A 19,030-nucleotide genomic window follows, 5' to 3' on the forward strand; every position below is an offset into this window, starting at 1 on the left:
GAAATCCATTCACAACTGGAATGGCCTTGTCACTGGGACTGAAGTCCAAAGGAATTAAGTCCACTCCTTCATCTTTTGAACCACATTTATATACATTTTGCCTACACTGCTTCTGATTTTTCTGTTTTCATGGCTAAACTTCACTGGATATGCCAGTACGTTCAATTAGCTTATGCCACACCCTGCTGCACGGAATTTATCCTTTCTTTTAAGATAACTTTGCATGTGCTCATGCTGATCTATTTTGTGTCCTTGAAATTTAACAATCAAAAGGCAATCTCATTTTGCATCCTTTATTTCAAATTTGCCAATAACTCTGTCATTGTAATCTGTACGAACAAAAACCAATGACAAGGATTGAAAGAGTTAATTTCAAGATAAGATAATGCTTCCTGAAAAATTCCTGCTTATTTAAGAGAAATGAGTGAGGATAAATAATAGCAGCTGTTCTCTTTTTCTTTCACACAGGGTAGAGGCAGAATCCACAGGATTCAGTTAATCATCTTAACACACATCTTGATTGCTGGGGTAAAGCTCTCCAAACTCCTCCCACAAGAGGCACCATGTTTCTCTTTATAATGGGACCAAACCTCATACTAAGCTAGAACTGTTGCTCTGGAAGGAGGTGTGGCCCAGAATAAATCAAAGCTGGCACACAATAATCAGCAAAGGATGGTGCTATGCCAGTTGCACCCCATCAATGAAAAACTAAGCTTGTTCAAGCCTTATGCTGCCACAGTGCCTTACACTTCAAGAGCAAAGTCTAGTGCCACAGTCCTAAGGTTCCCTTTTCCAACTAGGCAAATGCCAAGAGAAGCACTTTCCTACAAACAACTGTGTGGGAGATGGTAAATGCAATAATAAGGCTAATTAACCCACCAGGGTGCTACAAGATTGGAATGATTCAGTCAGACAGAAACAAATGATTTTTATTCCTTTATTATTACTTCTTTTCTGTGGAGCCAGAGGGTGGGAAGAGTACCAAGAATTCAGACATAGGACAGATGTGTACGATCTTAGGAACCTATCTAGTAGTTTAGAGTCTGGAAGATACTGTCGAGAGAAGTATTTCAAAAACAAAAACGAATGCTGAAGCAACTTTGTCTGGAGATGCATCATGCACACTTAGGGAGTTCCCAGATGCCTTTCTCTCTGGATCCAGCTACTTTCATTTGATGAGTAAATATCTTCTGATGCCCAGTAGAAGCGATCGTGCCATCAACCTTCATTGTACTGACCAATGAAATCCTCTGCAAATAACAGCATGAAAAAGACAAGAAAATAGATGATCAGTACAGAAAAAGCAAAGCTTAATAATGAGAGAAATTAAAGATTAAAAATTGTTACAAAAGCCAAAACAATGAAATCTGTATTAATACTATATTTGTATTAAATACTAATTTTTTAAATGGCTGTGTTGTTATAGTATGTTAAGTTTACCGAATTTTATTTTTATTAGTAGAAATAATTTAATTGATAATAAAATAGGGGAAACTCCATTAAAGTAAGCATTGGAAAAAAACTGTTAAGATCTGAATACTCAAGCTATTTCAGTAGAGCAAGAAAGAATAACACATGAAAACTCATGTAAAAACTTATGTATACTTAAACATATGCAATTACCTTCACCAAAATGATGAGTAAAGAATTTAAGAGAAAAAAAAAGGGCCAAGAAAGTGGTTTTGGGGAAAAAAATACGTTATAGATCCTAAAAATCTAACTATCTTACTCTATTCAATTCTTAGCAACTATAAAAGATAAGATGCGGCACCCCAAACTCACCAACTGTCATGGTTTCACTTGATTCTGCTTAATAAGTTTCTTATAGTCAGTAACAAGCAGAATCATTTAATGAAGAGAAATCAGAAGAAACATAAATTCTAAAAGAAAAAAATAATATTCCAAAGAAAGAAACTAAAGAAATATCTAATAAAACACCTGAAATAAGAGATAATTACTGTCTAGCAGAACTAGTGAATGGGCAAAAAATCAAAGCTGAACTAAAGCTTTATTACATAACCACTACCACTACTACAAATAACTTGGAGTCCTTGTCCAAAAGCTGTATTTTGGACAATGACTTTTGGTTTACACTTTTTTTCAAACACTATAGTTTCATAGTGTGTCTATACTAAATAAATAACGGACCATTAAAGTTGTCAAGAATCTTGAATTCAATTATAAGGGTGAAGGAAGCTTCCATTTTTTAGAATAACCTGCTGCACAGGAATTTATCTGTTCTTTTAAGATAACATATATATAAGATAACATATATCTTTTAAGATAACTTAATATAACTTATGTAGTTATATTCTGAGAGGCAGGATTTGAGTTTCAAGTCCTAAAATGTCATTACCATGATATTACTTTAGTTATGTGACTGCAAATGTGATCCGGGTTTCCTTTTCTAAAAATGGGAAATCAAAAGGAATGAAGCCATGCTTACGATCTAATCGAAATTTATGGAAAACATGGTGCCTATAGTTCATTTTCTCAGTGTGGCCTTTGGTTTGTCTTGCCTACAACAATTAAGTGGAGTAATACACAAAGATGAAGGCCCATTCAAGTTCTTGTACTTTTCAATCAGAAAAAGACAATGCTCATATCCTGCTAATTACCTGTCTGTTTCATAGGTAGTACCTATATTGCGGCCACAAGTGTGAAGGTGCAGTATCAGCCAGCTATTAATCAAGAATCACTTCCCTTCAAAGTGACTGATGATCCACTGTTAAAGAAGCTTATAAAAATAACTTACTTGAAAAGGTGCTTCAGGGTTTTCAGGCATATCTCACCATTCCTGCTAGCTTAATGCATGTTTGAAAGTTAATTTCTCATTAATATTTAAAGAAGAAACAACTTCAGAACAAGTTTTAAATGATCCATTACATTTTAGAAATAACATATTATTGGCATTATTTTCATCTCAATTACAAGGAATAATAATGTCCAAGATAGGCTTTTAAAACTGTTAATGAGCCCTGGCGATACGAAAAAGATATGGATTAGGTAGATGTAATGAGATATGATTAAAGGGTGCAGACTGAAGGGTGTTGGGGAAATTCTTTTCAGAAAGAGTATAATTAGTGTCTGATAAAAGTCCTTAGTAGGTAAGATTTTTGAGGAAGAAAGGTTAAGATAAACATATTTCATGACAAACCTGCTTAATTTTTCCCCTTCGGTTCTCTTACATGCTCAATATTATGTTGAAGTTTCATACATAAATAATGTTTGTCAAATGCTTGATGCAATTCTACCAGACAATTAGAGTGTTTTAATTGCCAGACTCGGAGAGCAGAAAATGTGTTGAAAACATCTTATTCCATTTTCAGTGTACATTTCTTTGTTGATTTATGTAATGTAGCTAATAATATGCAACCTACCCTAGTTTTAAACAAACAAATGAACTTCTTAAAAGCAAGCTTTCTGTAGGTTGCTAAGCAACTCTGAAGGCATGTTTTATCAATTTAATAAGTAACATTTAGATGACAAATCCTTCAGGAAGATTTCTAACTCCATTTTATAGAAAGTAGAAAATCCAAACAGGTACACTTTTGATTCTCCTGCTTCTAAGACCTCAGGGATAGACAGAGACACTGCCAGTTTCAGAGGTACATTTGACTCACTGAACAAATAAAATATTTCTTCAACTGAAAATGTTTCTATACTAGAAGTTAGGTTCTGAGACTTAATGTGTAGCTCTTCAGAATTAAAGTTCATGCTTTATTCCATAACTGAAGTTTCTCAGCCTCACCACTACTGACATTTTGGACCATAGAATTCATTGTTATGGGGTTTCTACTGGGCACTGTAAGGTGTCTGGCAATACCTATTCCCGCCCTCTACTTCTCCAGTGCTCGTAGTGGCCCCACAACTGTGACAATTAAACATGTCTCCAGATAGTGCCAAATGTGCTCCTGGGGTAGGGGGTCAAAATCCCATCCAGCTGAGAACCACTGCAACTGAATAATGAAATAATGTGCAAACACGCTGAATGAGAAAGACATTGTGATCTCAATTGGTGATGGAGATATCTTGAGGTTAGTCCCCATTGGTCATTACCTAATATCACCTAGCAGCACCAACAATGAAGAATAAAGGGATAGTACTGATTCCAGATATACTGAGGCTCTTATACTATTCAAAGCTGGTTACTGATTTTATCATTTCAATGTAATTTCCACTGTATACAAATTGGGAGACAGGGCCTAATGATGTTTCTGTCTACAGCCATTCTCTATTATTATTCCATTCCAGAACTGCACCAAAATCTTTTCTCCCACTCTTTCTCCCTCAGTTTTTACTGTACTCACTTGCTGCCTAGAATCATTTCAAATACAAATCTCAGTTTTAATCATGCCATCCTCTTCTTTATAGGGTTACCATAGGTCTCTGTCACCTTTGCTATCAAATACAAGCTCCTCTGCATGGTCTTTAAGGTTTCCCATAAATTACCACCAAGCTCCATATCATAAAACATCTTTCTTATTCCCCATTTATGTGACCTTTACCCCTCAAACACAAAAGCTTGTGTATTTCATTCTATGTAATACATAAAGGAAAATTCATTCCCTCCATGAAAGTTTTCCTAATTATTCTTTCCTGTATTTCGTATCAGCATCACATTTCTGTTAAAAGAATGACATGACTATAATTAATATGTGAGGCAATTGTTTATGAGTGTTTTCCATATGCCAGATACTGAATATTGCTTAGTAGCTGTTTCTACCAATTTACATATACATGTTTATGCCCAACTAGATTGTAAGTTCCCAGAGAATAAGAACAGTTCTTATTTGGATCCCTCTGATGCATCTTAATAACAATGCTAATAAATACTTTAAATTTATCAGCAATTATGATCTTTCAAATTAATTCCATGGTTATTAGCTTATTGGTTATATATTTCCACTATTTTACAGTCAGTGAAAATGGGACAGTAAATGCTCTAGGGTGCTCAGTACCTGCAGGTTACACAACTGGTGCTCAGTAGAATATGGTTTTAATATACATTGACTGACTGAATCCGGTCTCACAACTTCACAACTATAAAATTTCTCTCTTAGTTACAGAAAGTTCCTATGACATTTAAAAACAAATATTATTGCAAAGAACAGTTGAATGATGCAGGAAACAACACAGAAGTGAATTAAGATTGGCAAGGGTAAAACATTGCAGGAAAGCAAACTAGAAATCTGTTTCTGCCTCAAATTGTCTACAAGAGATTAACTTCATAAGGCCTTGACCTCTTACCATAGAAAGTAAAACTTTAAGAAGAAAGCAAAAATAGAAAGGAAAAGGCACAGAAGGACTGATAAACCCCTCAATTCTAAAAAATCACTCACGTTACCTCATAAACAGGAAGACGTTCAATAAAACATCCTGAACAACTCTAAGAGATTTCTTCCCAGTTTTCTAGGGTGGATCTGAAAAACACCAAAATGCCCGTAAAAACCATTTATGCATCAACCTCTCGACTGGCTTCAGCAAAACAGCAGAAGTCAGAAGTCAACCTGATTTCTTAGGACACCCCCTAACCCTAAGCACCAAGTGCCCAAAGAAGCAACACAAATTTAGTCAGTAATTCTTTTAACATTTATTCCATGCCTACTAAGTGCAGGCACTGCTCTAAGCCCCAGAGGGGGAAAAGAAGAGGCCTAAATCTCAGTTGCTGATGTGAAACTGAGCAGGAAATTCAAAAAGGGGCAGGTGATTTGAAAAGACAGAAAGATTTATCATCAATGAACCTTGTCTCTTAACCTCAGCCCCTCTTCACTCTGCTCTTTCCCACTTCCCACCAAGTTTAAGGAAGGGAAGAAATTAAAGGAAATTCAAAATAAGGTGAAATGATAACAAGGAAAGTTCCCACCAGCCAACGAAAAGAAGTTCTCAAAGATACCCTCAGCCACGTGACTGCCTGGAATTGCTGGAGTCCCAGGCCGGAAGTGCTCGGGGTAGGGAAGGGCTCGTGCGCCCGGGAGGGACCGGAAGTGAGGGACCTGCAGTGCGCGGGAGAAATGGCCCTGGGCTGTTTGACTCTAGGATCGAGGCGGCGCGAGGCCTCTCAGGGGTCTTTCTGACCACAAGGCCCCATGACATCAAAACAGGCTTTTTGCAGAAAAGGAATTTTTGACTTCTTCCGAAAAGGTTCCTAAATGTGGCGGTACCCTTGACGTGAGTTCTGTAAGGAAGGGTCCGCGTTGCTCCTCCAGCTTTTCCTCAGCGAATCTGCGTCCCCGACCCCCGACCCGGGCGGGGAACCGGCACCTCGGTTTCCAGTCACGCGGGCCGCCAGGGGAGGGGAGGCGGTGCCGACCTGCCGGCGTCTGCGAAGCGGCCCTGCCCTCCTGAGAGGAGGACTGGCGTGGGAGTCCCGCCGGGGCCCCGGAGGGCTGGGCGCTGGGAAGCGGGCCCTGGGGCTCACCGGGGCCCCGAGGCGGGCACTGAAGTGCATCTGGTCGTGGAGCTGGTAGCGGGGTGGCGGCGGTCGGGGCCTGGGGCGGGGGGCTTTGTTCCGCGGCGCTCCTTCTCCGGGACCCCTGCCGGGCTCGGCGGGGCGGGCGGCGAGCCTGGCAGGACCGGCTGTGGCCTAGGCGGACGCCGGCAGCTTGGCCGCGCTTTGTGAGCGGCTGGGGCAGGGTAGGGGGGGCACCACGGGGCTCTTTTCGAGTTAAATTTTTAAGAATAAGATTGGCCCCAGGATTTTTACCTGGGATATAGAAACTCAAGAGTCAGTCTCAGTTTGCCTCCGGCCCCCGCCCCCCCACCACCCCTCCGGACTTCTGAAGCTCTCCGCCGGCCAGCAAATGCGGGAGCCAGAGGAAAGGCAGCACTTCTTCCTTTTCTTAGTCTCTGCCTCTCTCCCTCTCCCTCCTTCTACCCGTGGACTCTCGCCCCCGCCTCTACCCTCGTTCTACACACTTCATTGGACCATCTCAGGAATCGCTTACATATTCCACAAAACACGAAAAGACCGGAGTAGTCTACTTCACTGTTCTCAGCATTAGGCGACTGACTGACAACAGAATAGGAGAGCTAGAAAGTTTCTTCCTGGTCTTTAATTACCAGGCACCAACCCTGTTTCTTCCCAAAGGCATAGGAGGGAAAAGGTTTGGACTCAGCACTGAAGATCATCAGTAGATCTTCACAACATGGTTTATAAGATCATTTTTAAGCTCTCCTCAACCTGGCTATTGCTGAGAATTCGGTTTTGAGAGGAAATAGTTTTTGAGATGATTTTTCATCACATTAAACGTACAGCTCACTCTCTGTTCTCTCTGAATGTCCGAAGAAGTAATGGAAACTGTTCATTTCCAAAGATCTGTGACCCAGACGAACCCCACCCAACTCCCCTTCCCTGCACTCCCTGCCCCCTTACCGCCCCGGGACTGGGGAGAAAACCTGGGATCAGTTGGCCTCATAACTGAGGACCCTAACATGTTGTAATTTGTTGAAAGAGGGAGGCGGGATGGAGGAGAGAAATAGAAAGGGGGGGAATTTTGTGTTCATTTACACATTTCCTGTGCAGAACAAAAAAGTCCCACCATCAGCAAAAGAAGTCTCTTCCTCCAAAATAGCAGCCAAGAGGGAAAATTAGAATATGCATAAATTCCTTCATTTTCATTCGCACAGAGCACGATTTCCGGCAGATTTGTATTTGAACTGCTCCATTAATCCCAATTTCTGAACAGCATCTTATTTAGCATCTTTCTAAAACTCACCTGAAGAGTATTGCTCTTCTCCCTCTTCCCTGTTCTCTAACTGCCAATGAGATTTTCATTAATAAAACTGTAACTTTATTTTTTTATTGTCCATTGTCTTCTCAAAACTAGACTGATTTATTAGACTACATTTTAACACATGCTGGCTGCTGTCTGTGAAACCATAACTGCAAATGAGAGCCTAGTGGAAAGGGTATGTTTTTGAAATAAGTGCCCAAGAGAACAAACGTGATAGGAGCAGTAAGTAGACTTTTGCAGCTCCTCTCTTGGCAAGGAATCTTTTCCTGTTGTACACAGGTCATCTGTTTCCACCATTAGCAATAGCTGGGATGCTGCGTGAACATGCCCATTTCCCCAAACCTTCTCCCTTCCCACTCCCCATTTTTAAGGAGCATGATAGATAATCACAACCCTCTTCATAAATATTCAGTCAGTCCATTAACCACCTCCCCAAATCCAGCCCATTTCTAAAATATTTGCTTTGCCATTTCTGCAACAGATCTGGCTATATCTGCCTTGATAAGTTCTTTGTTAGAAAAAATGTTAGCACCATTTGAAACCATTCCCTTTCTAAAACACCATCCCTTGACTTGGGCTTAGCTCTCCTATCTTTGAAACGGTATTTCTTGTATTTGGTAGTAGGATGCTAGTGTTTAAAGAATGAAATTAGTACATTTGGGTTTACTGAAAACATACAGACCTTAACTTAGTTCCACTCACCACTAAATTCCTCACTCTTCCATACTCCAAGATGAACAAAACCTATATTTGCTTCATTATACAATCTAAACAGAATGTAGTGGTTCTGGCTTTCCTTCAGTGTGTACAGATCACAAATAAACCCTGATTATGGGTGGTGTAAAAGTTAGTTATGCCAGTTTTTTTTTTTAGTTCCTAAAGCAAACATACATATTTGAACTATGTGCAGTATAGTGTATATAATACTTAGGCATAATCGTTTAAATATCTGGCTTGTGTTGGCTAAAGATGTTTTAAGATACTGGGATATTGAAACCTACTTTGTTAAATGGGCACATCAACTGAGTGCATGTGAATATCTGCATGACTTTTACTACTTTGTGAAATAACTGCTTTTATTGTGTCTTTACTTTCTGTCAAATAATCCCATTACATATGTATTAACTTAGTTTATTTTAATTAGGCATGTTTTCAATAACTCAGGTTCTCAGTTATATTCATTAAAACCAAAATTTTTGAAAATAAAATCTTAGAAGACATACTTTGGGGATGTTTATAATGAGATTGAGGGCCACTTTTACTGGCAGTGTTGATTTCTTTTAATCTTTATTGAAACAAATGATGGTTTCTTAATTCAAATTTTAAAATCACAATATTTTCCTTAAAATGGTATTTTAATTAGAATTGGATTTCATATAGAAAGCTCCAGTTTGATTCCAAGCTGCAGAGCTATACTTCCAGAAGAGTTGAAGTGAATTTAGTAGTTACTAGTTGTTATTAGTGCACAGGAAAGCCTGGGGTACCACTGAAGAGTAGAGTGATATACAGTTGCAGCCAGAGCCGCTTTTTTCCTGTTGCAGACTGAGTAACACCTGAATTTATTCCCAGAAATTAAAACTCGTTTTTGATTTAGTGAAATAATATTCTTATGAACTGGAATATTTTCATACGTTTTAGATGAAAAGTTTAGACAGAAATGGGGAAAAAAATTGTTCAGCTTTCCTGCTGTGAAAGGTGAAGAGACAGATGCATGGTACTGTCAGCAGGGAAGTTGCATCCTTCTCTGTTTCCCTCCCTTTCTTCCTCCAACCACCATTTGGTTTAGTTATACATTGTGTGTACATGTGAGTTTGAAGACAGTATCTAAGAAAAAAGTTTTCTAGAAGATAAAACTGGCTATTGATAGGTCTTTCTTTTTGTAATTCTTTTTTTTTTTTTAAGGCGTGCAGATCTTGTTTTCTCATAAATTTTCAGGGCTACATTAATTTGCAAGAAAACAGAACAAAGCAAAACATTTAACGATTATCCTTCCTTGCTCCCAAACCGCCCTTTTGGAACTAAGGTCCTTTTCCATTTGGCCCCAGCCACTGGGCTGCCAAGGGATTTCTGTCTCTGCTCTCCTCTCCTCTAACCACCCTTCCTCTCCTAACTAGCTTCCTTTCCCTTCAACGAATGAAGACAGTTATCAAATAGCCTGCTTTAATCCCAACATCTGCCTGACAAATGTTGAGTCTAATTCCCTCCCCACCGACTTTTAAATTTTTTTCTTTCCTTTTTCTTTGGGGGTGGAGAGGACACAACACTGGGGACTCAGGAGATGGGGAAGACATTGGGCTGAGAGGAGAATTAAATTCCTATAGGTACAGACTCACTAGCAGATTCTTTCCAGCCTGGTCACAGGAACTGGTGACTGTTCTTGAACCTGGAACAATAAACCTTGGCAGGTTTCCAGTTGACAAAAGCACCTCCCCTCCCCATAAGGAGATGGGCTTAGCTGTACTTGCTAGGTCATCTTCAACCTGCCCTCCTCCCTCCACTTCTAGTCCTTTCACTTTATTTTCCCCTTTCCGTCCCTTCATCCCTAAAGGCATCAAAAGAATTTATCAGGGGGACCTTATTTTTGTGTCTTGCTTTATGGGCTGAGGTCCTCAGGACCAGTGTTCTTTGTAGATTCACAGGAACCTCGGTCACTTCGTGCTTCTGAGACTCCTCAGTTCTGTGAACATGATTCCCAAATATGATGACTTGCCCATTCACCGGCAGGGCTTCAGCTAGAAGGCACCAGATCCTTCTACTCAAGAATCCCTTCATATATCTGCCTCTGCTTCTAGTCTCCTTCCTGGGCTGATTTACTTGGGGATGGTGTCCAAGGGGGACATGCCCACAGCAGTGATGAAGAGTGGGTTCAAAAGGACTCCATGCCATTAAAAAGACCTACCAGTTAGGGCTGAGGGAGTCTCTATTAGATGCTGCAGTTGGGCTGCAAAGGATCATCCATCTAACCAGTGAGACAAGAGATCAGAGGAATGCCCAACCGCAGCCATGAAACACAAATTTCAGACTGAAATGGATTCCATCTTCATCCTGTCGGCCAGAGAAATCATTTTTAAATTGTTTCTGCTATTACTGTATGTATCATTAACATTTTATTTTTGTCATCATTGCAGCAGTTTCTGTTATTTTTTGTTGTTGTTATAGCTATTATACTATTCAACAGAAGTTTAGGAAGATTAGTCAGATTAATTAGTTTATTGGTAATTTAAAGCTGAAAACTAGTAATTAAGCCAAAAACTAAAAATGATCAGGGATGATTCATACCAGTGTAGGATTTGGGAGGAAGAGAATCTAAATTTTGGATATTAAATTTGGCAGCTGTGAAATAAACAAGACTTGGGGATCAGAAATATGATAATTGAAATATTCTTAGTCACTCAGCCTCTCTCCTCTCCTCCAAATTCAGCTAAGATCATTCTGTAATTTGCTTGATAGAGGGAAAAATATAGTTTTGTTTTGTTGACAGAGAACAAAGGCCCCATGCTTGTTTTTCATGTAACTTGCATTTGTGCATGGATTCCCTCTGCTTAGGACCTGCCAGATATCTAAGATCACTCCCCTCCGATTTCACCTCCTTCCTCTTCTTGCTCTTGTGCACCTCACTGCAGAGGGTGCATCATAGAAGACAGGTATACAATTTCAGCCCTCTCCACAGACAGACTCCATGGAATATAAATTCAATAATGCAATTCTCTCCACAACAAAGTCTCTGCTCTCTTTCAAATATAATTAATGTTTTGATAGTGTAGTTCTTTAACTACATATATACACACAAAAACAGACGCACCCTCTAGCTTTGCTGCTTATGCATCTAAAACAGAAATGGATGTGGCTCTTCAGTGACTCCTAAAATTCCTCAACTCAATCAGCCCACAAAGAAGAAATCTGTTTAGGTAATAACTTCACAGTCTGTTGTATGCTCCAAAATATTTAAAATAGTAAGAAATGCAAGCCTTTAGTTTTTAATGGTCTTTTCTGTGTGTGTGTGTCAAATTTCTTAGATATCCAAAGGATATTCTGATACATCCGTTAGATAACAGTCAAAATCTACAAAATCACTTCCTAACCCACTGGTTGTCCTTTCCATGTTTTGATGATGGAAACTGAATTTCAGTACCTTCCATTTTATCCAACTGGGGCTAAACTGACAGATGTATAAAAACTAGCAACCATAATAATGAAACTACACCTTCCATAAGTGGCTTATTCCATCAAACACCTCAGTTATATATTTTAGATGGGTTAATTCATTTAATTGAAATTGGTGATATATTGACATATCCATATGTGAAATGATTAACTATGTAGATGACAATATGGCCAATAGGAGTTAAGTGGGAAATGGTGCTGAGATTCCATATTCAAGTGTACCATTTTCCCAACATTTCATTTGTACAAGCTGATAACAGTTATAAGAGGATAAGTAAACTTTCATACTGTAGGACAGGATATGTTTTCATTCTTTGATAAAGAAAGATATATAATCTATAATACTTAATCCAATGAAGATACAAGCCTTGACTTCCCTATATTGTTATTGACTCGAATACACTAGTTATTTGGAACAAATATACTGATTTCCAAGCACCTTGGCCATTTTGTTTGATCTGTGATCATATGAGCTGCTGGCAGGGTAAACATTTTACACATTTCTCCTCTCCAGAAAATGTTTAGAGGGGATAGGTAAAAGGAATTTTTAAAAAACTCTTTTGAGGTTTTACTTTTTACTTTTCATGTGGTATATGATATTTGGGGCATATAAAAGAGCTAACAAGGAAAGGAGCACATGTGGCTGATTCCAAGTAGATCCTTTACTGGAGGGAAGGAAACAAAGTTATTTCCCTAGTGCAGTTGTACAAAAAAGGGGGAGAGAGTGATTCAAGCATAGCTCCCTTGTGCTTCTGTTATTGTTTTAGGTGGTAGCTCATTCTCTCCTCCAAACTGTTTTCCTTGAAAGTATAAGTGTAAGAATCGCTTATCCCTGCTACTAACATATAACAGCTAACATATAAACAGCAAATATTTTAGTTAAATTTTCAATAGCAAGAGTCTCTTACAGGTTCACAGATTCAATCTCAGTACAGGACCATATTACCAATCTCAGTTATTTAGATACTGTTAACTTGATATTTGCCACTAGTGGGCTATAAAAACACAAAGGTATTTTTTTGCAGTATTGATCAGCAATGATGTGAGGGTTATCAAAAAGAAACCCTCCCTTAGACTTTTCATATGTTATTTCTTCTTCGTTTTCCCTTTCTTTCAATTTCTTTTTGAGGCAGTGACACGACTACATCTCTGATTCTCAAATGAGGCTTTGTTTGGCTCAGATTAATATTAAAGGAAGATCACATACATGGGTGGAAAAATATTGTTACTTTTAATGGAAAAAATTGGACTCCCGCGTGTCAGATCTGTGGTTTTCTGAAGGGCAATGGAAATGGTACTGACATTACTTTGCACTTTAACAATCGGATTTGGTCAGAGTAAAGTTGTTTGTTTAACCCGACAGCTCGGTGGACCCGTCGCACGCTTTGCACACTCATTAAAACGATTATTTACGACCTGTCGAGTGTTTTCGGGTTCATTCACAGGAAAGGCTTGGAGCAAGCGAAAGCAATTCAAGTCAACACTGTCCGCTACTCCGATGCACGTGAGGACGAGCTGGTGTGTGCGTAAAAAAATGGAAGGAGGGGTGGGTGAGCACGCCTTAGCTTTAAATCCTGTTCATCTGATGCTCTGGAATCTCAGTTTCGAGAGAATGCCAAGAGTGCTTGGTTCTAAAGGGCTGTGTCGCTGTGTTAACTTCAAGGGCTTGGCACAGGAAAGAAAGATAGAATAAACCACATAAATTCAAAGCTCTCCCTCTGCTCCTCCTTTCAGCCTTTGCAAAGCTTGAAGTCCGGGCTCGTCCACTTCTGCCTGCAGCAAAGGGACCGCGAGGCTCCACCTCTCACAGCGCGGATGCTGAAGATAAGTAGTTTCAGGAAAGCTCGCCAGGGTGTGGAGATTAATTCCTTTTCCATCTCCCAGGCCCTTTCCTTCTCAACAAAGAGTTCGCCTAATTTTCCTCTCTATATTCCTTGCAAATACTGGAGGGGTTGGAGGGCACAGGAGATGGATAGGACTGTTAACCGTATTTGGTAGATGTATTCCTAATTGTTAGCAAGGAAAGATTGATCCTTCAAACTGCAAGAGAAGTCCTATAAAATGAGGAGTAAATAGCCCTCAATAAATTAGGCCACATTTCCCTCCTCAATTTCCAACTCATCCTTCAACATTACGCATTGATAGGAAGAGAGGCACAAACACGAATGCATCTCAATCTCCCACTATTGCCCCGTACATATAAAATACACACCCCGTGGTCTTTAGTCGTTGTATTTGTTTATATGAGCCCTGATACATAACATTCACATATGAGCTATTAGTTTAAAAGAAATGCCCATCTTCCTAAGGTACAATCGTATAGACTAAATAATACAATAGGTGAGTGCAGACATGCATTTAATATGTCCTGAAGAACCCTGGAATATCCTATTCATTGTTAAGTACCTCTGAGTTAATAGACGCTTTAAAACAACTGCCATTTCTATATTCAAACCCCGCTGTTTCTTGATTTTGCATCTACAGCATTAGTAAACCCAGCGGCCACTTTATTGTTATGAGGGTAACTTAACCATACCAGTGGAAAAAGACAAGGTTCATTCATCAGTTTTACTTATCATATCTGACATGGTAAAATTATCTACTTTTCTATCTTACTGAAACACATCAATGCAATATGTGAAGAGAAGAATTAAAGTCTTCAAGTAGCATGAGGTTTTAATCAGGAGCAGATTCCTGATTGTTAAAGCAAGTACAAATAAGTGATTTTGTAAACTCTTTGGGTTGCCGTAATTCACTATCAGGCCTACTTAAAATTGATCTGTCAAGCGTGTTTCCTGTATAAGCTCTTTCATTAAAACCAACCTGTGATAATAATCAAGAGGCAGATGCTGAAATATGTAAGTAAATAACTGAAAGCCTCTGCATAAACAGACACAAATCAATGCAGTAATAGACAACACTATTGATGTAGAAATGATCGATTGTTGTCTTCCAACCTGCAATCAAAGTTTGCATTGTATAATTAAAAGTATATTTTTCAACTCCACTAATACTATTTATTTCTACTTCTGGAATGAATAAACAAACAAGCCCTACTGCCAGTTAGTTCTACCTGATTCTACCTTATTCCATCTAGAGTATTTTTGATGGGGTGGGAGGAGTACTCTACTTTTTCTCAGAAAGCTTTGCCAAACTTTAAAACTACATCATTATAAAATTATAAAAGTATCCAATAATAAAATTACCACCTTTTTCTTATTCTGAAATTTTCAACCTTCATCATAGCCTCTAATTATTCATTCAGCACATTTTAAAAGGAAAAACACAATAGTGCTCATTACTTTCAAAGATTTTTCAACTAGTATAATACCTTTGGGTTAAAAGATTCCTCTGGCCTTTTGCTAAAACAAATGAGGAAAATGTCATTTCCTCAATATACCTTGGAAGTTCTCATGCTTTTGCCTGCATATGCAAGCAATCTGAAACAAGGAAGGAGGGAGATGGCATCTGTGCTATTCCAAAATTGTTTCAAATGATGATTGCAAAACAAGTGTCTGACTCAAAGAAATAAATATACTTTAGATTTCTAGAAATTCACGTCTAGAACCTTTCAGATTTTGTTTTAATTTCTTTTTTGAGAATATTTACCCCTGTAGGGCAGAATTAATTTAGATTAGCAAGCACCGATATATGATGAGTTTGAATATTTAGGCTTTGTAGAGTAATGAAAATCCGGTGTTCATATTTTTTCCTTAACAAGGATAAATTTTTATATTCATCCTTGAATTAGTGTGGTCCTTCCGAAGCGCAGGCCTTTAAAAGAATGTCTGAAATTCAGCCTCTTTAAACGTGATTTTTTTCTTATATAGTATCACCAGCACATAAATATCGATTTTTATTATCTTTATAATATTATGTAATCAAGCATTTTCTTTGGCTCCCCACTTTCCCATCCATGGAAAAGAATTCAGGGGCAACTGGACCCGAACGGAAAATATCATCAGTTATTGTTGAGGGCTAATTTGACAGATAATTTAACTTCAAACAACAATGATCAGATCATTAAATTTCAGAGCAGTGAGAAAATGAAAGAATTGAGAGGTAATGCTCCTTAACCTCACTACAGTTTTTAGTCTTCTGTTCAATCAAGGGAATCAGGAACGCCTTGCCACACAGACCTAGTGGAAGATATGTTTGCATCTTAAACTCATTCTGACTCAAAGAATGAGACAGTAAGAGGGGAAGAAAGGTGGGAACTGAAGAAGAAAACTGAAATTTGGAGAGTGCTAGCCATGTAGGAGAATAAAACAGAAGGCGAAAAGGAATATCTAAACATGTCTGGCAACTGAATACTGTCTTTCACTCGGACACGTATCTCCAAATCTCCCAACATGCAACGTGCTTTCCTACGGTGCAGCTTTTCCTCAAGACCTCAGACCAGGGGAGAGGGATATGTGTGTTAGGCAACAGACCAGGAAAAGGACGGAGGTCATTTTATCTCCCCTCCCACCCCCACAAACATATACTTGCGTTTTGTCATTATTTTAAATTCCTTTTCTGATCTCAATTTCGAAATGTCTGCCTACCTACCTCGCGTTTTCATAGAGGGCCAAGTGAGGATGGTGTTGAAGCATCGACATTGGGTCTTACGGGGGTGTCGGGGATGGGGGCTTGTTGGAAGTGGATAAGCTCTGTTCTACATCGTCCTTAACTTCCCTTGGTCTTTTCAAGGCTGAACACCTCCCTCCGCCTGAGAACCTCCCGAACACGCAGGATGCTCTGCCCGAAATCCTGCCTCCCTCTCCCCAATCCAGGGTCACCCTTAATGCTAAAGGAATTACTACCCCGAGACCACCTCTTTTCCTGTAAGAATCCTTCACTTTGGACTACAGGCTTGGGCAGAAAAGGCAAATGGGGTAGAAAGCATAATGGAAGAGGGGTAGGGAGTGGAAAGGAGAAAGGATATCTATTACATAAAAAAAGAGTTTTCTGTAAAAAACTGGCAGGTAAGTGCTGAGTCTGAAGCCGCACGAGGTAAATAAAAAAGAAACATCTTTCAGGGGGAAAAAAGAGGTGGGGGTAGGGGGAGAACACATAAGAATAAGAAGAATGGAAAAAGGGGGGGGAAACGCACCGCCGAGGTTCTGGAGTCGATTTTCCCGGCATCAGCCGGGAAGAGCTACCAAACGCGAAGCTCCGCTTGTCCTGGGCAAGAGCGCCCTCACCTTGCTGCTCCCCGCGCCGCGCCCGCTTCCCGGGCCGGGATGCCGGCAGCCAGGGCCCCAGCGCCTCTCCTCCGCGGCCACGCGCCGCCGCCAGCGCCGCCCCGACACCGCAGCCTAAGGCACTTGGCTACGTGATTCCAAAACGCCAGAAAACGCCTCCGCCGAGTCCCTGCCGCCACGACTTCTAGTCCCGCCATCGAGCGCCTCCCCGACTTCACTCAGGAGTCCCTGAGGCGCCAGGAAGGCTAATAAGAAACCGCGGCGAGGGCCCCAAATTCGCTTCGGGCCAAGCCAACCTCTGTCTGGCGCGCTCGCAGACACTCTCGGGACAGCTAGGCTCTCGAGCTTACACCGCCGTCTCCTAAGTGTGCATTAAGAATCAATTATTTGCCTGAGATACCCAGAGCCGGGAACTGGGATATTCCCAGCAGGGACCAAGTCAAGCCCAGAACGGTGCGCATTTCCCTAGCCCTTGGAACGGGCGAAAGAGAAGCCTCCAACCCACGTCCTGCGCAGTGTCTACCTGGTGCAGTTCCGCTAAGTCAGGCGGGGACCTCGCCTGACCCAGGCCAAGGAGCTGGGGGTGCAGGGCCAGCTCTGGAGGTTGGCAAGGTTGGTGTGAAAATAGGGAGAGGAGGGGCATTCCACCGCCTCTCCCTCCTCCCCAAAAAAGAGGAGGAGGAGATGGAGAAGAGGAAGAGAAAGAGGAAAGAATAAAAGAACTTCAGAATGAAAAAAGTCCTTGCCTCTGAAGCAGACAGCTTTGTCTTAACTAGAGAGAACAAATACCTACAGGTTTGAAGGTTTAGAAAGGTCCGGTAGGGTATTCTTGTAGCTGCGGTAAGATTTAGAAATCGTATTTCCACGAAGTGAATTACTTTGCACTTTGGCATCTATGTTAGTCTCCCACTATCCTTTCTCCATATAAATTCACCTTGTTTTCTCTTCTCTCTTTGCCATGTCTACATCCTCTTTACTTAGGGATGGATCCACTGTGACTTTGTGCCGACGTGGAAAAATCATGCCTTCTTTCAGTTACTTTTGTTAAAAGCGCGCCCTCAAAGGAAGTTTTTCCAAAAAAAAAAAAAAAAAGACCGTTTTGGGCCTCAGACCACAAAGTCGCGGTTTGAACCTCCTCAAAAGCAGTCGGGCATAGTCCTCCTGCCCTCGGAAAAGCACTTTCACTCACCGATCTTGCGGTAAGAGCGCTCCCAGTCCTCAAGTCTTTTTCTTCCACATCTTCGGACAACTTCAGGCAGTCTTGGGTGAAGGGGAAAAACAAAAACAGAAATCGGAAGGGAGAAAAGAAATTCAAATATAACACTACATCATATATTCCCCAGAGCCCCCTCCTTGGCCTGCATCATTAGGACAAGGTCCCTGCGAACTGACCCTTAGTACGGGAGAAAGGTCGGTATGGGGGCCTAAAACTAAGAGGTGAATTGTTTTAACTGCTGGTGCTTGGAGGGTTGGGAGTGGGGGTGGAGGGTCCAGAAGATAGGGGAGAGAAGGTAGAATGATTGGGATAAGAAAAGGAACCTTTAAAAAAAATACGCAAAAGAAAATGGAGAATGAGAGCGCTTTTGAACTCTTACAGGTAGGTAGCTCTTAAGAACACAAGCGTGTGTAGGCGCAAATGAAGAATCTAGATGACTCCTATTCTTTCCATATCTCTGGAATCTGGTCTTAAGTAGAAAAATAAGGGAAGAAATTTAATTCAAGTTTCACCTACCCGGCTTGTTGGAACGTCTGCGCAGATTTTCATGCTGGAGAGTTCCATCTGTCTGGCAGAAGCTGGAGTGGTGTTGGGGGCAGGTTATCTGGTGAAGTGGGAATGTGCAGGAACCCCGCCCTCTAGACACAGTTACACCACCCCAGCAACCCGTCTTAGCCCTCTCTAAAACCTCTAATGATCTTCACCTTCACCCTTTGTTAGCCTATTTC

General features: G+C 40.5%; 1 long non-coding RNA gene across 1 annotated transcript; it reads right to left on the bottom strand.

The window, feature by feature from the left end:
* Positions 1-829: 829 nt before the first annotated feature.
* LOC140843100 (uncharacterized) lies at positions 830-18,999 on the bottom strand. The gene is made up of 3 exons (XR_012120576.1): positions 18,819-18,999; positions 18,276-18,346; positions 830-1,250 (listed from the first exon to the last, which is right to left on the bottom strand). It is a non-coding gene; the product is annotated as an uncharacterized lncRNA (long non-coding RNA).
* Positions 19,000-19,030: the final 31 nt, after the last annotated feature.

Source organism: Manis javanica, chromosome 8, assembly GCF_040802235.1.
Source record: "Manis javanica isolate MJ-LG chromosome 8, MJ_LKY, whole genome shotgun sequence".
Lineage (NCBI taxonomy): Eukaryota > Metazoa > Chordata > Mammalia > Pholidota > Manidae > Manis > Manis javanica.